General features: G+C 41.4%; 1 protein-coding gene and 1 non-coding gene across 2 annotated transcripts in view; both read left to right on the top strand.

Moving 5' to 3' along the window:
* Positions 1-15,917: 15,917 nt before the first annotated feature.
* LOC118715360 (collagen alpha-4(VI) chain) overlaps positions 15,918-27,213 on the top strand; it is a 94,413-nt gene continuing 83,117 nt past the window's right edge. The window contains exon 1 of the mRNA XM_036431515.2: positions 15,918-16,016. The gene's annotated coding sequence lies outside the window, so the exon portion shown is untranslated. The remainder of the gene's footprint in view (positions 16,017-27,213) is intronic.
* On the top strand, positions 17,558-17,744 carry LOC118715823. The gene has a single exon (XR_004986975.1). It is a non-coding gene; the product is annotated as a U2 spliceosomal RNA (small nuclear RNA).

The following is a 27,213-nucleotide window of genomic DNA, read 5'->3' as shown; positions in this document are numbered from 1 at the left end:
AATGTGAGCTGGGGTTTAACAGGAAGGTTCTTTCTTCCTTCCTTCCTTCCTTCCTTCCTTCCTTCCTTCCTTCCTTCCTTCCTTCCTCCCTTCCTCCCTTCCTCCCTTCCCTCCCTCCCTCCCTCCCTCCCTCCTTTCTTCCTTCCTTCCTTCCTTCCTTCCTTCCTTCCTTCCTTCCTTCCTTCCTTCCTTCCTTTCTTTCTTTCTTTCTTTCTTTCTTTCTTTCTTTCAAAACAATTCTTTATTTTTCAAAGTATTACTCATGTCCCCCTTTGCCCCATTGACTCCCTCCAGCCCCCCCACACCCCTCGCCCCAGGCCTTCAGCACTACAGGAGGGTTCTTGAAGGAGATGGATCTAGATGTAAGCCCAGAAGGATGGATAGAATCAGGAAAGGTGGAGGAGAGAGAAGAGAACCTAAGTGGAGAGAAATAGCACACAAAAATCATGAGGAAGGAAATGGATTTGGTTTATGCAGACCTGTCAGGGACTGGACTCAGTGAAGCAGAAAGAAAGTTGGGAAAGAGTGATGCTTCATACGTTTTATTTTTTAAAATTTATTTTTATTGATTTCGGAGAGGAGGGGAGAGAGAGGTAGAAACGTCAATGACGAGAGAGAATCATTGATGAGCTGCCTCAAGCCTGCAACATCGAACTGTGACCTCCTGGTTCATAAGTCGATGCTCAACCACTGAGCCACTGTGGCCTGGCTGTTTGTTTTGAGAGAAAGAGAGAGAGAGAGAGAGAGAGAGAGAGAGAGAGAGAGAGAGAGAGAGAGAGAGAGAGAGAGAGAGAGAGAGATTGAGATCTGTTGCCTCCCCTACATACCCTGACCAGGAATCGAACCCATAACCTAGGTATATGCCCTGTCCAGGAATCAAACCTGCAACCTATTTGGTGTTTGTGGAGGGGGAGGAGGGATGCCCCAACCAACTGAGTCACACCAGCCAGGGAGGATTGCTCCCTCTTAATGATGTATGCGAGGAATCGGGGGTTGGCAAGGATGTTGGCTAATTTACTGAGGCAAAATTTTTGCTTATTATCTATGTCTACTCTGTATTTGGACAATAAGAGGTGATTACTGATCTATATTAGTCTCTATTCTTCTGAAAATCATCCAGCTGTCCTTGCACAATGGAGGCAAGAGTAGAGATGAGGGGAAACTGTGCTGAGATTCCATTTCCGTGAATTTCATAACAAGATATGCAAACCGACACTTGTTCTACTTACACACTGCAAGAACAATTTCCATCTCTAAGGAAATGCTCAGCACAAACATTAATCTCATCGTCTTTCTCCTTCAAAGAACTGTGTGGAATCATCTTTACGTGTTACTTCTGGCAGGAAACAACTTGTAATGAAATATTCTCTTACTAGTACATTGTGCAGTGGTTTGAAAATTGCAGAGAGACTAGAGATTCTCAAGTAAAAGCATATCACTTTAAGGACTGAGTTATGCCTCTGTGAGTTGGAGATCGGGACGTGGAGTCGGGCAGAACTGGACTGGAGTTCTGGGTCCCCTGCTTAACCAGCTGTGTGGCCGTGGGCACGTCACATCCCTCCAAACCTCCAGAGAAATAGAAATAATTAACATAGAGAGTTGTACAAAGGATGAGAAATAATGGATGTAAAGCAGGTAGCAGGCTGGGCACATTGAAGGCCAAATAATGATAGGATTATCTAATATACTTAAATAATTTTGTGGTGTCCTTAAATGGAGAAAATTCCCTGTCTTTTTTTTTTTTTAAGGTGGAAATTCTGGCCCCGCCTCTTTAACACTCCTAAAGTATTGGAGATGACATGTAATGATTTGAGTTGCTGCATTTGGAAGATAAATTCTCAGCAGTGGAACTGCTGAGTCGAAGACTAGATGCATTTATAATTCTGATAAGTATTTTCAAATTAGTTTCTGTGGGGCTTATGCCAAGTTATCTTCCCACCAGCAAAGGATGTGAGGTAGGCAGGTGTTTTCTGAACACTGCCAGATGACATCTTTGGGGAAGTTCTACAAATCTATAAATTCTTTGATGCACCTTCCATTGAGCAGTATGTGTGTGTGTGTGTGGGGGTCTATGTCCCCTCCCTCTGAGTCTGGGTGGGCTGGGACTGCTTTGACAAGTAGTTGTGGCAGAAGTGATGGCATGTGAGGCTATGTCATCAAAGGCCATGCAGCTTCCTCCTGGTTTTACTGGGTGCTCACGAAATGGAAAGCAACCACCATGAGAGAAAGCTCTCCCCCTCCCTCCGAGGCCACCAAGCTGGGGAGGCCACGTGTAGGCACTCTGATCAGCAGACAGCACAGCTGAATTCGCATCACAGAAAGAACTAACTGTGGGTCATGGGAGGGAGGGAGGCACTTTGGATGCCCAGAAGAGTGGAACCTTCAGATGACCACAGCCCCAGCTGCCCATATGACTGCACCTTTATCCGAGACCCCAAGAGGGAGAACTGCCAGCCAAGCCCTTCCTGAACCCCTGACCCATAGCACGGTGAGCTGAATGAAATGGCTGCTTTAGGCATCAAAGCGTGGGGGCCCTTTGTTAGGCAGCAATAGTAACGCAGACACTTCTTCACACGGGTTCTTGAACTGTATCTTCACCCTCTCCAGAAAACCTTGCCGATGAGGGCTCCAGAGGTTTTCCAGAAATAGATGTCATGTCTAGATCACTGATTCAACTCCAGTCCACTCCAGCCCAAGACAGCGAGGGAGAAAATGAGTAAGAATGACATTATTACAGGGCCAGTTTTTTTAAAAAATATATTTTAATTAAATTATTATCTGTGTACATATTTTAATATTGCCCCCCCCCCCTCCCATACATACCCTCCCTCCCCAGAGTTTTGTGTCCATTGGTCAGGGCCAGTTTTGAGCCAAGACTAACCTAAATTTTAAAAAGGGGATTCATTATTTAACTGCAACACTTTAGCTACTATTTAGGATGCATGGGCCTTTCTTTGGAGTCTGAGAGAGCTTGGTGTGAGATTTCGGAAAAGATATTTCATACCCTCTGAGTCTCAGTTTCTTTATCTGTATTGATGGTACTTTGCTCATGGAGTTCTTGATACGTTCAATAATATAATGTAGGACAAATGCATAATAGTGATACTTAGCTGAGAGAGGATAAAGAAGACTTTCTTACAACTGCTGCCCTGTGAGGCTGAATGGCCCTCAGGGCTTGGCACCACTAGGCTTATTACTGGAAGCCACTCCCTGCAATAATAATGCTTCTAGAAATTTAATAGTTATAGCCTCCTCAGTGGTTTCCCTGCTTCCATCTTTGCGCTCCATCAGTGTACTTTCACCTTGTAGGCAGGGTGAGTCTAAGTTGCATCATGCCTCTTGTCTGCTCAGAGCCCTTGGATGGCTCCCACTTGATCCAGGATAAAAGCCAGAGTTCTTTCTATAACTTACAAGACCCTCCCTATTTACCTCATCGATTACTCTTCAATTCACTCTCTGGGCTCCAGCCACTTAGACCTTCTTGCTATGTCTTGAGCCTTCCCAGAGCCACTACAATCTGTTGGATGGATTGCGCTCTCCAGCCAAGGGGGCAGAGAGAGCTGAAATCCAGCCCAGGCTGCACTTATCATGCTGTGCTCCTGGCACGACTGACACCAAGGTGTCTTCTTGCCTAGCAACAGCTCTGAGCTTCCAAGGTGTGCTACTACCCCAGGAGGCCTTTGTGGTTACTTGCCTTGGACTCTCTCCCTTCAGAAAGCTGACTTGCTCATTCATTTCCTTCAGGTCTTTCCTCAAATGCTGCCTTATCAAAGAAGTCTTCTCTGATCCCTGTGGAAATAGAATCCCTGTACCTTGCTCTGCTCTGTTTTTCTCCACATCATTATTTGCTATCTGATATATGTACACTAGAGGCCCAAATCACGAGATTCATGCATGGGTAGAGTCCCTAGGCCTGGCCAGCGATCAGGGCTGATCTGTGGGACCACCAACGGGGCAATCAGGAGTCCCTTCTGGCACCTGACTTGGCCAGCCTGTAGGCTGGGCACAGCTCCTGCATTGAGCGTTTGCCCTCTGGTGGTTAGTGCATATCATAGCGACTAGTTGTTCCACAGGTCGTTCTGCTGTTTGGTTGATTTGCATATTAGGCTTTTATTATACAGGATAGTACTTATCTCTGCTCTCCCCTCTGTAGACATGATTCTGGAAGAGCAGTCCCTGGATCCAAAGATTCAGCCGCACATAGGAACTTGTTAGAGGAATGTAAATCACCTGGTTCCACCTTCTGACTCTGAAGGCCTGTGTTTTAATAGGCAATTCTGATGCCCACTCAAGTTTGAGAAATCTTGGTCTAGGAAATGAGAGAGAAGATTTTTTTGTTCATTTGTTGAACAAAGTCACTGGGTTGAAGGCTCTATTTTAACTAAGAACCTGCCTCTCTCCAGATTAGGATAAAAAAAAAAGTGCTCAGGGACAGTGAAGCTCAGGGGTGCACCTCTTAGCCCAGAGTGTGGCTGGATCAGGTCCTTGTGCTTTAACAGAATGTGCTCAAAAGCCTGAATTCTGGTCACAGCTGTGATCAGATAGATGGGGAAATGGAGTCATTTCCTTCCTCTGGCAGAGAGCTCGTTCAATCCATCTTTTGAATGATCTTCACCCAGGCCTGGATATCTCCAGCATTTGTGTTCAGAAGCTGGGGCCAGAGGCTAAGATCTGCTGAAAATCCAGCTTTTATTTTTTGGATTCAAAAAAGGCCTGCCCCATACAGACCAGAGAGATGAGCTCAGCTGCCGGTGGCATGTGGTTTTGCTCACTGGACTGGAGTTCTTTCTTTCTTTCAGAGGCTCCCTGCTCATCCCACGCAACTCCCCAACAAACTAAGAGGGGAAACAGCCGTCAAAGAGCAAAGCGAGGTACGCTTTCCTTCTTACAAGGGACCCTTGTACTTCTGGGTGGTGGGTTATGGTTATAGGTGATGTCTCCTTTTCCTTGAGTCTTTATGGATATTTTAAAATTTTCTACTCGCACTCTGGAACATGTATTTGTGTTTGCATTGTAAAAGGTTAAAAAATAAACTAAACTGCACAGATAATTAGCGAAATAGGTAAGACAAAACAGCTGTATATCGAGAGGAATTATATATATTTACACTAATATTTCATCTTCAGTTCTTAATTTTCTGCATACTTGGTTCAAATCTCTCTACCTACACCGATTCCCCCTCCCTCACGTAACCCCACAACAGCTTTATAGAAACAAACTTTAATCTTAGAAATTCAACTTTCTGCTGAAGAACAAAGGGACAGTCATAAGGGAAACGCTTTTGCAGTAGGTAACACAGTTCTTGAGGACAGCGTCATCAGTGTGCCTGGAATGGGTGAGGTGTGACTTTTAGTCCACGGCATTTGAGTTTTAGATTATTACTAGAAACCACCTATGCCACACTTACTATGTGCAGGCACAGGTCTAATGCTTTGCCTGTTAACTTTTTTTAAAAGTTAAAAAAAATATTTTTAGGGAGAGAGAGAGAGAGAGAGATCAATTTGTTGTTCCATTTATTTATTCATTGATTGATTGGTTCTTGTACATGCCCTGCCTGAAGATTGAACCCTCAGCCTTGGCATATGCAGATGATACTCTGAGCTACTAAACTTCTTAGTGACCATATGAAATTGAGACTATATTGCCTATTTTCATTTTAGAGATGAGGAAACTGAGATACAGATAGATTAATTGGCCCAAAGTCACACAGCTAATAAGAGGCATGGCCTGAATATAAACCCAGAACTGCCTGGCCCCAGAGTCCCTTCTCTCAATGACTACGCTAACTTTCCTCTCGGTACTTTTCTCTCTCAGTTCTTCCTGCTGGCTCATGGCAAACAGGAGAAGCACAGGGCTGTGTTGTGCTCAAGGACCCCCTCCCCCTATAGGCCCTCATCTACTGGGGCTCAGTGGGCACTCAGGGCTCAGGTTCTGTCCAGTGTGGAGACCCCAAACACAAATCAAGGGTATAGTTTGCGGTAGGCAGTTCTATAGACATGATCAGAGCAAGGATGATGGGCCAGATACATAAGGTCACCAGGATGGAAAACCTCAGGTGTCTAGCAGCGAATTTGTAGGGTGTACCTGGCCCCCAGGGTGACTTTTCCTCCTCTGGCATAACACTGGTCTTAAGGTTTGGACCCCGTGACCTTTCCCTCCTAGGGGTAACATCTAGGCCTCAGTTATATTTCAGCTCCAGGCCCAGATAAGCAACAAAACCAGCCACAGCTGACATCAGGACAAGCTGCATGGGATAATGACCCACTGCCCTGGCCCCGGCCTGCCAATCAGTGGAGTCCACAACCTTAAAGGACACACCTGGAAAACTGCTGAATATTCTATTGAGACCTTCCTCTGGGACTTCCCATAAACTCTCCACCCTCAAAACCCTTAGGACCCAGTACACCCTCCTCCAGGGAGCAGGAGTGCATTTCCCTTGCCCCTCCCTCTCCCTGCCCTATGCAGGTTACCGTTAGCTCCCTCACTCCCAAGCTCCAAGGGTCCTTCCTTTACCCCTGTTACTTGTTTCCAAGCCCATTTCTACTAGGAGTTTCTTCTATCTCTGTGAGTTATCAAATAAATGTTCTCTTAACAGTTTGGATCTTGGCTATGAATTCTTTCCTAGCCAGAACCCAAGTATTGAGGTTGCTGAACCAGGTTCTGTCTGTCTCCATCTGTCAGACACCTGGTATTGCTCCTGCCACCTACAACAGTCTCAGGACATTTCTGTCTGCCTCCTCAGCTCAAGGAATGGCCACTGCTACTTTTCTGTGAACACCCAGTTGGATCCTCAGGTGTGATGAGACAAAGGCTTTTGATTGGAAAAGGGGTCAAAGGTATCCTAGTGCTGATCCCTCCTACCAGGGTGGGAGGTGGGGAAGGACAGACTGGATAAATCACTTATCCTATTGCAAATTCCTATGTGAAATGAATCACGCGTGTAGGGAAGCTGAGGTGGGAGAACTTATGGAAAGGCAAGAATTGCTTGAAGATGATTGTACAAAACACTTAAACCCTACTCCAAGTTTATGGAATCAGAATTTCCCAGAGAGTACTAGGGGTTGGGATCCTTTGGTCTGCATGGTTGGGAAAATTTTTGCTTCACCCATGAACTGACATCTTACTGTTGACCAAAGAAGTTAGAAAATGCGTAAGGCCCATCAGAACGGTCAGAGCAAACCTTGTGGATATGCCCCAGCTGCAAGGGGGCATGGTGTGTGTGTGTGTGTGTGTGTGTGTGTGTGTGTGTGTGTGTTGGGAGAGGGGACAGGGGTGGTGTTGGGGGGGTTGTTTTTGAGGTTATTCATAAAAGTGCAGTTAGAGGGAAAGTCAGGGCACTGTTTAGGAGAAAACAAAGTGTTCTGGAAAATTATCTGAAATTTGGGAGTAGAGTAACAAGATGATTGCCTGACACGTTAATAAGTCTCTAGAGCATTTTCTTTTTTTTTTTTAAATATATTTTATTGATTTTTTATAGAGAGAAAGGGAGAGAGATAGAGAGCTAGAAATATCGATGAGAGAGAAACATCGACCATCTGCCTCTTGCACACCCCCTACTGGGGATGTGCCCGTAACCCAGGTACATGCCTTTGACCTGAATCAAACCTGGGACCTTTCAGTTCGCAGGCTGACGCTCTACCACTGAGCCAAACCGGTTTCTAATAAACTTGCCTCCAGGCCATCTGAGCCTCTGGGAATATAACTTTGTTTGATCTGCCACTCACAATTAGATTCCATTTGTTTACAGCTCTGAAAAGTGGGAGATTAAGTTGTGTACAACTGAGAAGGGGCTCCTTTTTTCTCCTCTGTAGGACATTTCTCTGTACTGAATCTGACTCAGCACTCTTATCTCAGCATTTCCTTTCCCACTGACCTTATAAACTACATTTCTCATTTCCCATGGAACTGGCTTTGTTTCTCTGCTAGTCCCCGCATTAATGAGTTGAATTAAACTTTGAAGGTGCTTAGTGTCTCTTCATATGAGAACTACGATTACCTTCAAAGGATGCTTTTGCAAAGCACAATGAGCATTTTTAGGTTCTGAGGGGTAAGCTGAGGCAGTAAATGGAAAACCAGTCAAGGGAATAAGAGTTAAATTCGTTAGGAGCAGTGGACAAAGAGATAGATCTCTAGGCAAGTTAAGGTGAGCAGTGCAGGAGGAAGGTCATCAAGGTGACAAAGTTGTCATGTTTTCTGCTTGTGTGTGGCCCTCTGGGGTAGACCAGGGCTGTTTTAAGGGTCCATTCTGGACCACTAATAATTCTTGCCCTAAGAGGAAGATCAAAGCTAAGATCTGCACTCAATTGCTCTTCCTTTTCTCAGCTAGCACTTTCTGCTTATTTTTCTCCTTTCTTGTCTTTTATGTCACGTGCTCTCTCTTTTTTTCTGTGCTTGTTATTTGACATAACTTCTTATAGAAGCTATTTGAATTCTTGTTATAACTAAGAAGAAACAAATGAATCAATAAAATAAATGGAGTTGTCTCAATAGTATTATACACCCTGACCTAAATTGATGTGGTTTTTCATATTTTATTTTAGTTTTTGGTTAATATCTGTAGTGTCCATCAGTTAGAAGGTAGAGCTAGAAGTCTAGATATAGGTCTTTACTATTATGTTAGAAGATAGCAAATTTAAAACAGAATTTATCCAGGTAGATATTTACATTTAAGCAGTGACAGACAGGCAGGGTAGGGTTAGGAGTAGAATTAGTTTACAGACCACCTATTTGGCAAGATCAAGAAAGTGCTACCTCTTTGTCTTTGATAACACCTTGCACTAAACAGTTTGGCTCAGTGGATAGAGCGTTGGTCCATGGACTGAAGGGTCCTGGGTTTGATTCTGGTCAAGGGCATGTACCTTGATTGCAGGCTCCATCCCCAGTAGGGACTGTGCAGGAGGCAGCTGATAAGTGTTTCTCTCTCATCAATGTTTCTAACTCTATCCCTCTCTCTTCCTTTCTGTAAAATCAATAAAATAAGAGAAAAAAAAGAGTAAGTACATCAAAAACTATTAAAAAAAAACACACCAAAAAACAAAAACAAAAAACCACACACACACAAAAAACAAAAAACAAAAAAACAAAAAAGGAAAGGCGCTCCAGAGGCCAATGGGGCAATGTTTAGGGGCCAGCTAGCCTCACCACTGAGGTGAGTGAAGGGGCCAAGAATCCCTCTAGATCAGCAGTTGGACACAGAACCTTTGAAAATCAAGTCTTAAGTGACATTACCAAAGTGCAAGAGGCTTTAAAAATTCTTAGACCCTGTTTGTACAAAGGTGAGAGGATCTCTAGTATGATATTTTTGGCAAATCCACATATTTAGAACTTCACAGGTTTCACAAAAAGTTCTATTATTTCCAATGGTCATTGTGCTAATTAACAAAACTCCTGGTGTTGGTAGGAGATAAAGTTAGCTGAAGAATTGGCTGTAGCCAGCTCTGGTGCATGGCCTTTTGAATGCTACGTGACCATTCAGACCAGGGCAATCCACTTCCAGGACATAGTTGAGAACTAAAACCCACATGCCATACTGTGGGAAAGTGCTTTAAAGAATTTCCCAACACATCCCATCCAGGATATGGAAAAATTCAACTGTGCTCTCTCTGACTGGCATAGGAACTAAGTGATAAGCCACAATAGCTTTGAATCAGCCTTGATTAAAATTAATTTTAATAATTTCATAGCATAAGTGTGACAGAATACCAAGTTGTCAATGCAAGTGCTGTTGAGAAGGCAAAACACTGCTTTACACAGATTAGGAAGATTAGAAAAATATTTATACACCAGTTGCAAAAAATAAAAGAAGACAAAACAACAAAAACATAGGGTTTAACTGATTTTTAACCTTTATCTTACCATCATAAAGTTGATTTTCGAGCTAAGCTGGTTTTCCAGAAAGGCAGAGAGGCAGTTTTCCTGTAATAGCTCAAAGTTTACTTAATAGAAATCTGAGGGGATCACCCACAAGTAATTTTGAGACCATTAGTTTGTGTTATAAGGAACTATATTTGTTAGAATATTTATTATGAAGAGCAGTGTTTATCACTTAAAGTTGTAAACTGAATTTGTCCCTGGAGGTGGAATTAATGGCCAACCATGGGATCATCGATCCCCTGACTATGAACCCTTGACCTTGTTGTAATTAACTAGTCATTGTATGCAAATCAAGCATCTTTTTGGAGGAAGTAATGTTATTCCTCCTAGCGCAAGTTCTAACCCAGTGTGTGACTTTGCCAAATTTTCTTCCACAGTGGGTCCAAACCTGTTTTCCAGCAGTCCGTGAGAGTTGTGTGGTGGAATTACTGAATATGCTGAATACAGTTTCTGAAAATGAGGCTATCATGGGAGCCTACAGCCCAGGCTTTGACTGTACAAAGGTTAACTATTTTTCTGTTTATGTTTGGATTCTCAATCTCTTCTCGTCTGCTTTTTGTCATGGATGCAGAAATCCTGTCTCTTCAAAGAACATAACTTTGTGGATTAACTTTGGATTTCAAGAAGACAGCAAAGCTCCACTCCCACGGTGAGTACTCAGCCAGCCTTCGCTGGTGATAGCGGGTCTCTTCATCTCTGCAAGGATCCAGCTGGGGTGTGAGGATGGAGGGAGTAGTTTCAAATCTTTGATGCTTTCCTCTCTGAGCCAAAAGGAGGAATTCCTCTATGTCTCTGTGTTTATGGGGGATGGAGAACAAGACTAGTTCTATGGCCGAAACCGGTTTGGCTCAGTGGATAGAGCGTTGGTGTGCGGACTGAAAGGTCCCAGGTTCGATTCCAGTCAAGGGCATGTACATTAGTTGCAGGCACATCCTCAGTAGGGGGGGGGGTGCAAGAGGCAGCTGGTCGATGTTTCTCTCTCATCATGTTTCTAGCTCTCTATCCCTCTCTCTTCCTCTCTGTAAAAAAATCAATAAAAAATATATATATTAAAAAAAGACTTAGTCCTATGTCTTCCAGCTTTTCAGATCAAGGAAAATTTGAGAAAGAGGTGAGGCTATTACTAATGGGAGCTTGTTTGTCCACTGATAAGCACACATTCTTCTGGTGGGGTACCATATTGGCTCATGGAGTTGACCATGATCCTTCTTTTTCATGGCTGCTGGCATCTAATCTCCCAAATCCTCCACAAAGATGCTCTAACTCACGTATGACATTTATTGCATCATTTCCCCGCTTACTGTATCTGACCTAATAAGCTGTGCTTGTTCAAAGCAAAGCGTCGCTGTGTCGACATCAGGCCTGGGCTGAGATGAGAAAGCTCAGGATCCAGTTTCCTTGGGAACTAAAAAGTGAGGATAAATGTGGAATGTTGTGTGTAAAATCCTTCTCCGAAGCTCTGCACCTACGTTGGAAATTGAGGTTGTCTTTCTGTTAAAACGACTTAGATCCTTGAGGCAAGAAGGAGGTGTTCATTCTCATGAGATGTGGTTGCACACAGCCACGTTTTGATGGTTTGTGATTTTAGAGAACAAGTTTTCTCATGTTCTTTCTTAATTAATGAAAGCATCTCCCCCTCCCTCCAGTTTTGCAGGAGAAATTCTCCCCCCTCCCAGCCTCATCATACATAGTAAGGCAAAAGCAGGTTTACAGTTGTGTGTACACAGTTTATTCTTGTTTTTTTTTAATGAATTATTGTATTATTTTCCATAAGAAAAACTGTAAACTACACTTGAGTAAGGCCTCTTTTGAAATAAGAGCATGACTTTTGTAGTCAAGCATCACAGAGAGAGTGGAGGTGGAAATGCTATGGCAGTTACCAGGATAAGTTGGAAAAGGTTTTTGGGAGTTTGGGTATGTCCCTGAGGCAATTATTTGCCATTGATTCGCCCTGAAAATATTTGTTGAGCTTCTACTACGTGCCAGTCATCGCAGAGGAGATACAATTTCTATCCTGGAGCAGCTCCCAATTTAGTGAGGGGAATATCATGGAAGGAGACAAACCCAGATCTCCAGGATAAGGGCCATAGTGGATTTTGGCATAAACGTTTGTGAAAGGAAAGAGGAAGGAATTGTAAACTCTGATCTGAGAAATTCGGTCCCACTCAAGGCAAGAATAATCAGTGGGAGGAAGAATCTGAGGTTTTAAGGTGAGGAGATTCCGCTTGGAAGACGTTGAAAAGTGTAACAGATACTATTGATAAGATGTCTCAGATTTGCCCAGCGCAGCTCTGAGCTCACCTGCTGCAGGTGTATATCATTCCTGAGCATGCGCACAGCTTCCCACCGCAGAGCTGAGCTTCTCCTCATGTGGGCTTTCTTCATTGCTAAGGTTTCTTGCTCCTGCCTGCTCACAGTGTCTAGAATTTAATCCTTTCTTTTCTCTAGGGGTAATCTCACTGAAGCATGTGGTGTCCAAATCCCAAATGTCTTTCCATACGACGTTTTTGAGGGCCATTATTAGTTTCTCTGAGGGTATCCAGTGGGATTGAAACTCAGTGACCTACAGAGGTCACACACTCATTAAGGCACACTTTGGTCTTTATTCTTTTAGGCCATACTTTCTGTATTCCCTCTCTTGCTTCCCTGCATTGCTTTCTGAATATAATGCCTACAGGCAAGTCCTTGTCTCAGGTTCTGCTTTTTGGGGGACCCAAACTAAGATAGCAAACGTCTCCCCTCTAGGGGGATAGCACACAAGGAGGAATGGGAAAATGGCTTGAAGGTCAAGGAGAAGACACAGAGTAAAGGAAGTGATGAATGCTCTGAGGTAACAGAAGAAATAAGGACCTTACAGCCTTTCCAGGGTCAGTGTTAGAGTTCAACACCATGAGCCTAAAGACATCTTAGGTTCTAAGCTACTGCCTTGGGGAATGACAGGGAGACGAGAGAAGAGGAGGCTGTTGAGAACTTGGCTTTCTGAGCAGAAGGAGGGAATAGAAGACTGAAATCACTGGCTGGCATTAAATATCTGAGCGGAACACTTGTTGCTGAATAATTTTACATGTGACAACTTGATTATTTCCCAGAGAGAATCAGAATATTTAGTGAGCACTTACTGCCTCAGCTATACGTGAAGTGACTCTATTTCTGAGTAGAACAAAATTCTGCCGTTATCCCCACATCGTGCACAATGAAGGGACAATTGATAAACAGCGAAGTAACCTGTCATTTTGGAAGTTATCCTCTGTGTAGGATGCTCTGTAGGTTTTATGCCCAATTTAACAACCTTGGAAAAACACAGGGACGCTTGAAGTTAACTTTGCTAGTGATATACTGGCAGTTTATTCCAGGAAACTTTATGTGACTCCATTTTCTCAAACATTCAGGCCAGAAACTAAACAGCACAAGAATGGGCCTTCACATTGTGAGACATTGTATACAAAATGTGGTGGCGATGGTCATTGACCCCCCTCCCCCCAACCTCCCCATCTATTAGGTCTAGTAATAATTAATGTCGTTTTCTAATACTTTTTAAAATCGAATTTATTTAAACAATACAACAAAATTTAATCAACAATATAGTTGCCGTTGTTTTCTACTACTTGTGCCCAACGCTCAGGAAGCATTTTAATCCCTCTGTTGTAAAATTCTTGTGATTTTGATGCAAAAAATTCGGTCAATGCATTTTTGAGGCATTCTTCATTATTAAATTTTTTCCAAGAAGAAAGTTTTGCAAAGAACGAAACAAATGGTAATCAGAAGGGGCAATATCAGGAGAATATGCAGGTTGAGGGAGAACTTCCCATTCCAACTGGCGCAGTTTTTCAACAGTGATTCTTGCAGTATGCGGTCGTGCGTTATCGTGGTGAAGAATTACGCCCTTCCGATTAATCAGCGCGGGTTCTTTTTCTCTTAAAGCTTGGGCTAACCTTTCCAATTGGGCACTATACGCTGCACTTGTAATGGTTTGGTTAGATGGTAAAAGTTCATAATGAAGAATTCCTTTAAAATTCCACCAAACACACAACATCACTTTTTTCGCATGCAAGTCAGGTTTTGGCGTGGGCTGCGGAGCCTCATTTTTGTCCAACCATTGAGGCCGCCTTTTCAAATTAACATACAGCACCCATTTTTCATCTCCGGTAACAATTTGCTCTAAAAACGGCAAACGGTTTTGACGAGAGAGGAGCGAACTGCAAATTGTGACTCTTTGATTACGGTTGTTGTCGGTCAACTCATGAGGAACCCATTTTCCAAACTTTTGGACTTTGCCAAGTGCACGCAATTGATTGGAAATTGTTTTCTGTGAACAATTTAAAGTTGTCGCAAGCTCTTGTTGGGTAATTTGAGGATTTTGCACCAAAAGAGCTTGAAGAGCTTCTTGATCAAAATTGGGACACACGGCCTCGACCACTCTTGTCATCTAACGAAAAATTTCCCTCGCGAAATTTCTCAAACCAACACTGGCATTTTCTGGCGCTAACTGCATCTTGACCAAGAGCACTACAGATGTTTTTTGCAGCCTCACTTGCTTTTCTTCCTAATTGGAACTCGTAAAGCATACAGTGCCGAATATGCTCTTCATCCGCCATCTTCTTAGCCCTAGTTTTGCAACAAAAACCAAACCAAACACAAACTTTTTCAAGCAAAACTTGTTAGTTGCACTTCACACGTTCTGTAGATACCACGTGTTTGAAGGTTATGTCAATACAAGTCAATGCCAAGCAAGATTTTAAACGAATGTTAAAAAACGACATTAATTATTACTAGACCCGCCTCCTTCTCCTTCTTCTATGCTAATAGAGATGAGCTGGGCACATGGTTGCCTTACTTGGAAATCAAATCTTAAGTCTTCTCTGCTGCTGGGTGTGACTAAGATCTGACCAATGGAATGCAGTGGAAGGAATGCAAGCAACTTCTGCTTTGCTGATTTAGGAGAAAGTCTCTAGGTTTGGCTCTTTCTCCCTTCCCACTGGCTACCCTGGTGGTACTTGCAGGAACCTCAGATGACACATTGAATACTAGCCTGGGTGCCTGAATAACTGTGTGGAGGAAAGCCTCTCTCTGACTTAGAATACCCTACTTGGACTCAATTGGGTGAGAGGGAAATGACCTTCATTGTTCTTTAAGCCATATTATTGTTAGGTCTCTTGTTATAGTAGCTTAATTCTTACCCTAACTCCTATTTACGCACATGCAATTACTTATGTATTTCCTTTAAGTACATCCTGATCCCTAACCTGGTTGGTGTGAGCTGGTTTAGAGCATCCAAGGAGAATACAGGCACTTGAGCCTTACTCGGCCTGGAGTGCCTGTTCAGTGTATTAATTTATCCCTCCCTCCCTCCATCCATCTGTCTACACATCCATACAAACATCAATTATATATGATGTTTTTAGACCTAATATGTGCAAGACTCTTTGCTAAGGGATACCTAGGAGATATGAATGACACAAAGCTGAATGGTACACAGTCCCTGCTCTCAGTGAACTTATAGTCTAGAGCACGTGTCAAACACAAGGCCCGTGGGCCAAATCCGTCCCGCCAGGCCTTGCAATGTGGCCCGCACCGCGCTGTCATCACTGCACTCCGCTGCGTTTCCATCACAATGACAGTTTATGACTGTTCAGTAAACCATTCGGCCCACGATTTAGGCTGGATTTTAGATTTTGGCCCCTTCTCTGATTGAGTTCGACACCCCTAGTCTAGAGACTTTAGGTGGAGACTAAATCATTAAAATAGGGATAGTTAGGGTCAACTTTAATTCTAGGAAATTTTAATTAAATTTGAAAAAGGCTAGTTTAAATTATTATTATTATTATTATTATTATTATTATTATTATGAGAATGCTCTCCCTGGTAAGATTTTGAATTCATTTTCAAGATCAGTGCTTACAGCGAGAAGGACCATTTTTATTTAATGGCAATAAAGCATATATAAGCACAAGCAATGTGTTACTCACCATAAACACAGTCCTTGCTCCTCCTCCTGCTCCCCCTCTTCCCCCCGGGAGAGTATTAAATACGGGAAACGCTGATGTGTATCCTTGAGCCTTCCTGTACTCTAGGCTGGAACAGCTTCCTGAGGGATGAAGGCAAGAAGGAGAAATTGAAAGGACCAGCTCCGGAGGCTTTTTCAGGTAGGAAGAAATGCCTTTTCCCGGGGATAGTTTTTAATTGGGGACTGTAGTTTGTTTCCATTTATTTTTGCAAATACACTGTTCTTTTTCATTTCTAAGCAGAGAGAGAGAGACAGAGACAGAGACAGAGACATATAGACAGAGGAGAAGGAGATAAAGACCGAAAGAAAGATGTTGACTAGCAAAGGGGTGGAAAACCATTGAGTCAGGGAGAAAGATGCAGAGAAAATAATCCAAAGAATATGTTAGATATACACAGAGAGAGGAAGCTGTAAATGAAAACTATGACAAAAAGAGACCTGCAGTTCTCTAGCTTTTATTGAGCAGGAAGATGTAAGATATCATGAGATTGCTTCCAGAATTTATCTTCTATGTGGAAAAGATAAACTGACTTGAGGGACTCACACGTGTTGCATGAATTATTTCACTGATGCAAATCGTTGGGAGACTTCAAGAATGAAGATTAGTGTTAGAATGGAAGGCCAAAGGAAGAAGAAAACACTAGATACCTAATGAGTGGACAGACTTAGAAGAGAGATAAAACTTAGGTAAAAATGACTCTCTTAAAGCATTCTCAGGGCCAATACGGGCACTCTTTAGGTAGAAATAAAAGTTTTCACCCTTTTAATTTGCCAGGATTCATACAATTTGACCACCATTATTTTCCTTTCCATTTGACAACCAGACATAATTTTAATGGATAAGTTAAATAATTATTCCCATTTTTAATGAAACATTTCAAACATACAACAAAATTGAAAGAATTCAGAGAATACTTAACACTTAGATTCACCATTAACATTTTAATATAATTGCTTTCACATATCTATCCCTCTATTCACTTAATTCATCTTATTTCATGCATTTTAAAGTAAATTCTATACATCAGTACACTTCTCCCTAAATACTTCAGCATGCACATAATTTGCTAGACTCAAGGAAATGATTATTTTGTAAAGAACTGCAAGAAAAGTTAAGATGAAATTGATCAGTTTTATATTTTTGTATGCAATTTCTAGATAATGGGGGCTGATATTTCTATACTCAAATTCACTGAACAAACATAGGGATGGTGATGCCTATTAAAGATGACTTCTGTGGGGTGAAAGGGAAAAAATTTTTGGCTGATAATTATTCCACATGATCTATAGGAGAAAAATCTATCCCCTTTTGGTATTTTTTTGTATTGATCTGCAGAAATAAAGAAATGAGCTCAGGGAATACCAAATACAGGAGAGTCCTTTTTTAAAATCTCATTCCTTGAGTGGGTAACCCACAGGCTTTTGAAAGTAGTCCACCATCACGTAGTTCTGTCTGGTAGATTCTGACTCATGGGAATGGGCTTTGAAAGATCTAAGGATGTGTTTATCTTGACACTGAGTAAGAGTAATAAAGCCATGTCTAGATTTTTGCAGCAACAAAAAGTATGTATGTTACAGAGTCACTAGAAAGTGAAGTGATAGATGTTATCTTCCTGATGTTTTGGCCTGAAATATTCAGAATCTAAAAACATGGTAACTCCTTTAAAAAAGATCATACATATCGCTTCTCTGCCTTTTGGCTAAGATCAAGTGTAGTATCTGTTCTTATCAGTTTAAAAAAGATCATACAGAAAATTGTTTTGCTCAAACATTCCAACCTAATCTTGGGTCTTATGTTTGAGCAACTCACTATCTAAGTGAATTTTTGTGGCAGTGAGTTTTAGAAGATTCACCCTTCTGATCACACCCCTCCCCTGCCCCCTGGGCGTGGGTTGCAGGCACAGACTGGCTTCACTTTAGATTTCTCAGAGATCTTAAACCAAGAATCTTCCAATACTACGCCCATGATATGGTTTTACCCATTCTACAAACTTGCCAAACGTTTAGATTTATACTATTGCTGTGATTATATTTTTAACACAGATGAATAAAAATATAACTAATTAAAATGTCAAAGCAACCCCAATTGGCTTTAAGTCCTTCATTTATCAAAAAGTAATGGCATAGGGCACCAATCTTCCCAAGAGTGTCTCTAAATCTTTGTATAGAACATTCTATCTTAAAAACAAGAAGTCATTTATTCCCTCTTTCCCCCTTGCCTGGCCCCGACTGGGACCGGGGATCAAACTTGCAACCAGGTACATGCTCTTGAGTGGGAATAGAACCCATGACCCTTTGGTATGTGCAGGCTGATGCTCTTAACCACCGGCCAAGGTGGAATTTATTTATATTTTTTTAGCAAATGAATTTAAGAAACAGATATTTGTCCAGCACCAATGCCCTGGGGATACATCATGGAAACAAAAAAAAATTCTCATAGTGCTTCTATCTAAAGGTGGGACTATAACAACAGATAATAAAAACTATGATGGATATTATATACTGTAGCATGTTAGGAGGTGATAAGAACTATGAGAAAAGAGAAAAAGCAGAGCAGACTAGGGGGATTGTGTGTACTGGGAGAACAAAGGTGGGTAGAATTTTAAGTAGAATGGCTAGGGTGGACTAACTGTGAAGATGACACTAGAGCAGACTTGAGGGAGGTGAGGGAATTAACCATGCATCTGTGGAGATGTGTGGGAAAGAGTGTTAGAGACGGAGGAAAAGCATACGCAAAGACCCTATCAGGGAATGTGACTGGCTCTTTGAAGAAAATCCAGTGGGCCAACGTGATCAAGCGTTTAATGAGAAGAGTGAGAGATGAGTCAGAAAACTGTGGGCCAGATCACACAGGGCCTTATAATCTTCTCTGTCTTTTTACTTTGAGCAAAGCAGGAAGTCTTTGAAAGGCTCTGAGCAGAGGTGATGTAGTTTTTAAAAGGATTTCCCTGTATATATATTGAGACTAGACTTATGGGAGAAAGGTTAGAAGCAATAGAGGGGATGGGGGCTCAACACAAGTTGTGGGAGAGGATCAATTTCTGGACATACAGCTTTCATGGAGAGCCAACAGGATTTCCTGGCAGGTTAAACATGTAGGAGGTATATGTGAGAGAGGAGTTAATGGATTTGGGTTTGTGCTATGCAAAGGTTGCATTTGATATGAATTGAAATGAAAGGAGGGAGGTTTTTTGTTTTGTGTGTGTGTGTTTTTTTTTTTTTTTTTTTTTTTTTAGCAAAGAAGGGAACTGTTCTAGGTGCTGAGCATATACAAGTGATGAAGACACAGTCTTACCAAAGGCTGGTTATTCATTGAAATAAGTGCACAAAGGTTCAAGAAGAACAGAACAGAAAGCAATTTGCCATCAGGCTTGGGTTGAGGAGGTAACATCTGAGCTAGGTTTTGAAAGGAGCCTGCCAGGTGTGTGTGTATGTGTGGGTGTGTGTGCACATGTGCACGTGTATTGGGGCCAAGGAGTAGAGTTCATCCTTTTTTTAAAAAAATTAAAAAAAATATATATTTTATTGATTTTTTACCAAGAGTAGGGAGAAGGATAGAGAGTTAGAAATATCGATGAGAGAGAAACATCAATTAGTTGCCTCTTGTACACTCCCCACCGGGGATGTGCGCACAACCAAAGTACATGACCTTGACCAGAATTGAACCTGGGACTCTTTAGTCCACAGGTCAATGCTCTATCTACTGAGCCAAACTGGTCAGGACAATAAAGGAATATCTTTATCTTTCTGAGGGCCAGTTGATACATTGAATGGGTACTTTTTCAATATATTTTTTAAAATTTCTTAAGCACTATTTAAGATAAAATAATACAAAGAATAGCTCAATGGCACTTTATTTTAAGCTAAAGTCCTGGAGACCAAAGTGAAAGATTCAGCTCACAGAACATAGGCAGCTAGTTTCAAAGAGCATGTGTCATCCAAGTGACCACACTGCCACCAGCTTGGTGTCACACCAGGTACCCTAGTTCTTTGATTTAGGGAGTTTTCTCTCACTTCTATAAAAATCTGTTATAACCCAAAATCTCACTTTCATCACAGTGTGGTTATAGCCTAGACATAGGAAGCAAAAAATGTCATCTCAGCCCTTTGATTCAAGCAAAGCATTTCTCTTGGAATAAAAACTGCTGAAGCTTGGTTCTGTCAATGAGAAAGGATGGAATTTTGGGGACTTTGTCCCGTAGAATATCACTTGACAAAGGTAATGGTAACCTCTTATGTTTTATGGCTTTTTACAAAGTCCTTCCTCCCCCATTAGCTCATACCATCCTGTCAAGTGGTGATGGCAAGGTATCATTGCCTCTATTTGATGCTGCCAGAGCTGAGGCTTAGAGAGTTTAAGAGACTTCCAAGAAGTCCCATAATAAGAATGTGGCAGAGATAACACTTGGACAAAAAAATGCAAAGTCAGGTTCTGTGCAAATTTTACTGTTCCACACTACACTCTCTCTCGGTGTCTGGAGCAACCTTCTTCTTAAGGGACATAGAAATAAAGGGCCATGTATGTGATACCAGACTAGATCATACAGATCTTGCCCTTATTCACTATCAAGACTTGCTCTTTCTAGATTTCCTGGTGGCAGGAAGTAAGGAGTGACAGAATGCCCTGACCCATGGCGCCTTTGGAGAGAGGCACTGATCTGCTAGTGGATTGTTGGCATCCTTCCCCAATGAAATGCCTCAGAAAAACAGGGTAGTTATTCCCAATTCCCTGGCAAGACCCAACTCATGAGATGCTGGGGTGATGGAGTTTATAAGCAACACATAAGTTGAGTTTGAGTAAATATTTTTATTGATTAAATCATTCAGCACTTTGCTCAACTATGTACATCCTATATAATAAAGAGACAATATGCAAATTAACCCTCACACCCTCACAAGATGGCTGCCTATGATCAGGCCAGCAGAGGGGTTAATGAGGGATGACCAAATGACTGAACAAGAATGTTGCATGGGGCGACTAGGCCGGAAGTTGGGTTAGTGAGGGACAATCAAATGACTGAATAGCAGGCTGCATGGGGTGAGCAGGCTGGCAGGGGGAGGGGGAGGGGTGGAGGGGCCACAAGGCCAGCAGGGGGTGCAGTTAGGGGCAACCAAGCTGACAGAGGGAGCAGTTGGGGGCAATTAAGCTAGCAGGTGGGGCAGTGAGGGGCAACTAGGCCAGTGGGGGGGGGCAATTGGGGGTGACCAGGCTGGCAGAATTTCATGCACCAGGCCTCTAGTAATGTTAATAAAAGAAAATGTTTTGCCAAAACCGATTTGGCTTAGTGAATAGAGTGTCGGACTGCAGACTCAAGGGTCCCAGATTTGATTCTGGTCAAGAGCATGTATCTTGGTTGTGGGCACATCCCTAGTGGGAGATGTACAACTGGCAGCTGATTGATGTTTCTCTCTCATCGATGTTTCTGACTTTTTATCCCTCTCCCTTCCTCTCTGTAAAAAATCAATAAAATATATTAAAAAAAAGAAAAAAATGTTTATTAATTGGCTTCAATGTAACCAACACTATAATGATTTCTCAGACCAGTCTCCACCTTCTATGAGTTCACAGCCCAGTGAGAAAGATAAACAATTAGGCAGGCAATGACAATGCAATATGGCAAATGACATCACAGATGTTTGAATCAGGATTTATAGGAAACTAGATGAATCAGGATACGAAGAGGGCCTAGAATAGTTAAAAAAATGCCCAACAGCTGAGGTTTGGTTCAGTTTCAAAATTTTAAGCACGTCATAAATTAACTATGTGTGGATCTTGTAATTACCATAGCTGATGGGAGTATCATGCCATCAGCACCCACTTACTGCTTTGCTGAACTGTGGCATTGTCATCTCTACCCCTCCCTGGAGGAATGCTCCAAGACTCTGCATCTTGTTATATTTTTCTTTTGGAGCCTAATGACACATTAATTGTCATTGAAATGTTTGACACAGCCTCCCTCAAATATTTTGCAAAAAGTTGTGTATATATAATTCAAGCAGCCACAAGATTTGTGAATGGGCACAGAAAGCAAATGCTAATATTTATGCAAAAGGTTAAGGCTAACCTTTAGTTTGTCTTAACTGTCAGACATGCTGTGTGGTTTTTAACGTATTGTATACAAAAACTCTGTTTACGTTCCCCCAATTGTTTGCCTCCTGGGGTTTCCTGTTGCCCAGCTGTAAGTCTGTCTTATAGGAAAGCCAAATCTATGGGTGCTTAAAATATGAGACAGATAGATAAAGAACATAGGTTCAGATTTCAAAGTAAAGTATAATTGGAAATTAAATAAAAATGTGTTTTATTAATTTTGCATATTTGCATTGGGCCTTTCATCCAAATATATTGCAGCTTCTGTTTATCTCTCAGTCATTTAATCATAAAGAAAAGATTTTTTAATTGATCATTTCTTCCCTTTCTCCACCTACTTAATAATAAACACTTGATTTTCTCCATGTGGAGCTAGAGTTGCTGTTGAAGATCAATGGGCAGAAATCATTGCATGCTAAATGCATGGAAGAATGGTTTTCAAAGTGTGGTCCCTTGGACCAGCTCAGCATGGAATTTTCACGCCCCATCCCAGACTTATTGTACAGGAACTCTGGAGGTGGGGTACAGGAAGCTGGCTTTTAACTGGTCCTCTAAGTGATTCTGATGCAATGCTCAAGCTTGAGAACCACCATCATAGGACATTAGAGATGGAATCTTTAATTTCATGGTTAAGAGGTCCACAGAGAGAGAACAGAAGTGCTGAAGGAGATTGGTATATACAGCACTGCTAATCCTGTATAATACATGGGTAATATGCAAATTGACCCTAATAGTGGAACAATTAGGAAGGACTGGTTGTGAAGAAGTGCACTGGTCACCAGGGGGTAGATGCTCAACTCAGGAGCTGTCCCTTGATGGTCAGTGTGCTTCCACAGGGGGAGTGTCGCTTAGCCAGAAGCCAATTCATGGCTGGCCAGCATAGCAGTGATGGTGGGAGCCTCTCCCACCTCTGCAGCAGGAAATTTAACATTAAAATAGAATTATTATATAATTTTCAGTCCACATTAAAACTTTACCTATTGTCTCACTTAATGTTCTTATAGCATTTTTTTTTTTTTTTTTTCAATTCAAGATCATGTATTATCTTTAGCTACCATATCTCTTTTTAAATTAAATTGGTCTTTTTGTTTTGTTTTGTTAATTCTCTCCTGAGGATATTGTTTTCATTGCTCTTTCAGAGATAGTGGAAGGGAAAAAGGGGATAAGATGGAGGGAAGGAGGGGAAAAGAGAGAGAGAGAGACCTGAGACCCTTTAGTCCTCTGCTTTAACCATTGACTAACACCATCCAGGGCAGCTATCATATCTCTTTAGACTGTTTTCATCTCAGTTGGTTCTCCAGCTTTTCATAGTCTTTCATGATATTACTACTTTTGGGAGGCACAGGCCAGTTGCTTTTTTAGACTGTCCCCAAGTTTTCATTTAAATGACGGTTTCCTCATTATTAGATTTAGGTCATGGATCTTGAGGAGGGCTACCATATAAGTCAGTGTGATGTTGAGTTCTCTCATGTGTAATAACATCAGGAGGTACTTGATGTTGGTTTATCCTATTATTATTGACTAGAGGCCTGATGCACGAAATTCATGTATGGGTAGGGTCCCTAGGCCTGCTGGCATTCAGGGCCTTCTGGCTGCCTGCTGGGGCCTTTCTTCATTCTACACCCCCCCCCCCTGGTGGTCAGCACATGTCATAGCAAGTGATCAAACTCCTAGTCTCTGGGACGAACTCCTGAGGTGACACTTTGTATATTAGCTTTATATATATATATAGATATTAATTTTGATCACTTTGGTTAAGTCATGTCCACCATGTTTGTCCATTGTAGACACTTTTTGTTCTCTTTATTTATAAGTAATTTGTGAGGGTATACTTTGAGATTGTGTAAAAATACTGTTTTAGCATCTCTTAATGACTCATTCCTGAATTAATTATTACTATGGTAGGTGCAAAGTAATTATTTTAATTGAACAAATGAATCTTAAAAAAATAAATTGTCTTAATGAGTTAACTGTTTAAACAGCAAACTTTGAGAGAAATCTTTCTTTACTTCAAACCTATGAGAATTATTTCCAGAAAGAATTGTTATCTGATGCTATCTCCACCTAATCTCATTTCATTTAATGGCTTTGTTTTTTGCCTCCATGATGGGCCCTACATGTTCAACTGCAAACCCCCTTCAGCAGCTTAAATTCAATAAACATCTTCATGGAATAGTATATATAATATAGATAGTAAATCCCTAACATACAGACAAATTTCTCTTTGTTGATATAGCACGCACGTATGAACAGCTGTACATGTTTATAAGCGTTTGACTTTCCCACTAGATTTCCATACACAGCTCTGGTGCTTTATTTACAACTAAAAAGACTTCTAATTTTTTAATGACTTATTGCATTATGCTAATAACTAGGTCATAATGTAATATTAAAATGTAGATACTCTAATTTTATAGTTCATCTAACTTTATTAACCCAAGACTTAAAAAAGTTGAAGTTCACAGTGGTATGTGGAGCCTGTTAATTCCTTAACAGGCCTGTGAAAGCTGACAATAAATTTTTAGAAACTCTGCAAGCCAGTTGTTAAATACAGACAGTTTAAAATTATATCACATACACTTAAAATTAAATGAATTATATTAAAGATAGTGAGCACTCAAAAATATAGCAGTTTATTGTAATAATAATAATAATAATGTATGAATTTATGTTGGATCATTCTTTCTGGCACTGTCAAACTCTCAAGCTCTTTCCTTCCGTACTGTCCTTAACCCATTAGGATAGTCTGTTCTTTAAGATTCATGCATTCATTTACTTGCATATTTATTTATTACATTTTTTATTGATTTCAGAAAGAAAGGGAGAGGAAGAGAGAGATAGAAACATCAATGATGAGAGAGTATCATTGATTGGCTGCCTTCTGCACACCCCCTACTGGGGTTCGAGCCTGCAACCCAGGCATGTGCCCTTGACTGGAATCGAACCTGGGACCCTTCACTCTATCCACTGAGCCAAACCAGCTGGGTCCATTTACTTGAATTTAGATGAAAATTCATTGGGGAATAAGAGATTTATAATCTTAAAGTATCTTTCCTTAAATTACTTCTATGCTTCCTGGAGAAGGCACTAATGGGAAGTTAATGTAGAAACTGAGGGACAGAAATATCCAATTGTATCACATATGTTTTGGAAAATCACTGGACCAATTCCTTGGGGAATGATTGTAATATAGTGGATGATGGAGTAGGTGTCTCAAATTAGCTCTCTGAATCATCACATCAACCTTGAGAGGTGAACTGGCTTGCTGAAATCCACACAGAGCACAGATTCTGTTCAAGCTGAAACAGAATCAAGGCCTGTGGGCTCCCTTTGAAGTCCTGACTTCTCCCAGTATTTTCTGTTGGCGTGGAATAAAAATAGATGTGTATCTGTGAGTCACTCTTAAGGAGTAAATTAAGCCTTCACAGTAGAAATGTGTCCTCAGGGAAGCAGGGTGACTACACCTACACATTCTGAAAAGATCTCAAATGTTGGGTGGATGGGTATTTCTGAGTATCATGACATCATTTCATACAATATGCTGCTTAAAAGGCCCAAGATTTAAAAGTGACTTAGATACTGAGATTCTTGCTCAAATTCTGTGGTAAGTTTAAAGAATGATCCTTAAAGTTTACTGAATTTCTTATCATTTCTGGTATGTAAAATTTCTTTCCCCAAATAGGCTGTTCAGTTCTGTAAACACAAAGCAAAGTTTGTAATTCCATTCTCTGGAGCACCAACTATAGTGTCTTAGACATAAAACTGTTCTTTGAAGACCTGGTTGGTGGATAAAGGAACTAAAGTCTTGAGTTCATACTCTTACCCCAGGGTACATTGCTCACAGGTCTCCATTTTACATGAAGTGGACACAGGGAAGTTAATGACAGTCTGGACTTAACAGATTTTCACTGAAGGGTTTGAAGCAGATGTTTTGAGGTCCAGCCATGCACCCCGGACCTGGAGTCAGGTTGCCAGGGACAGAACCTGACAGTGCATGCCTATATAGCTCTGGGATGCTACTTACCTTTGGGATCTGATTATTTCCATCAATGAAATGAGCAGAGTAAGATTTGCACTGCTGGCCAGTCCCAGGTTTGAGGTAAGGCACATGGAGATATGAGCATAGCCGTTTACAAACAGCAATCAATTAAAAGTGAAAACCACATGAATTAAATAAAAATATAAATCAAAACACACAAAACAAAGTAACTATTAATACACAATGCAAAGTATCAGTGTTCCTCTATTTCTTTAGATTATGGGTTTCAAATGAACGGGAATACTTAGAAAAATATTTTATTGATTTTTTTTTTACAGAGAGGAAGGGAGAGGGATAGAGAGCTAGAAACATCAATGAGAGAAAAACATCAATCAGCTGTCTCCTGCACACCCCCTACTGGGGATGTGCCCACAACCAAGTTACAGTCTGCAGGCCGACACTCTATCCACTGAGCCAAACCAGTCAGGGCTTGTTCTCATTTTTAACCCATGGACTTTCTTAGAATAAAAAAATAGACATGGAATTAGGAGTGGATGATTTCCATGGGGGCCTTTGGAACTGCCTCCAAGTTTAGGACAGGGAAGTCTGATGTTCTGCTTCTTCTGGGAAGATGTGAAGTATTTTGAAGCTAGCCTGATTTTATCAGGCAGATGTGCTCCTGAGAGATTTGAATATTTCTTCATGCCACAAATGTTTATCAGGCCATCCAGTGCTTGTATAAAAATACCAGCAAGATCATCCAGAAATGTTTATGTTCTAGCAAATAAAGTCACCGTGGGAAACAAGTTCTATCCAGACCCTATATGCTTTCTCCTTTTATAGTCATATCTGGACAACTTTTAATAGGGAAGTAGGTCTGAGGTATACATTCGGTATTTACAAGATTCTTTCCCAGCTGGGTCAGCAGGACCATTTTCCTTGAAACAGTGTGACAATATGTCCTTCTTTATTTTTATATTTTTGTCTTTTATTTTAATTGAGTTTAGTGGGGTGACATTGGTTTGAAAAAAATCATAGAGTTTTCAAGTATACAAATAAATAAAACATCATCTGCACTCTGCATCATGCACCCATCACCCCAAGCAGAGTCTCTTTCCATCCCCATCCCCTCTTTGTCACCTCCACTGACCACACACACACACACACACACACACACACACACACTCTAGAGTCCCGGTGCATGAAATTCATGCACGGGGTTGGAGAGGGCGGTCCCCTCAGCCCAGCTTGCACCCTCTCCAATCTGGG

The sequence above is a fragment of the Pipistrellus kuhlii genome, unplaced genomic scaffold, assembly GCF_014108245.1.
Source record: "Pipistrellus kuhlii isolate mPipKuh1 unplaced genomic scaffold, mPipKuh1.p scaffold_m20_p_11, whole genome shotgun sequence".
In the NCBI taxonomy this organism is placed as follows: domain Eukaryota; kingdom Metazoa; phylum Chordata; class Mammalia; order Chiroptera; family Vespertilionidae; genus Pipistrellus; species Pipistrellus kuhlii.
The sequence above is the reverse complement of the archived record's forward strand: the minus strand, read 5'-3'. Positions and strand labels throughout refer to the sequence as shown.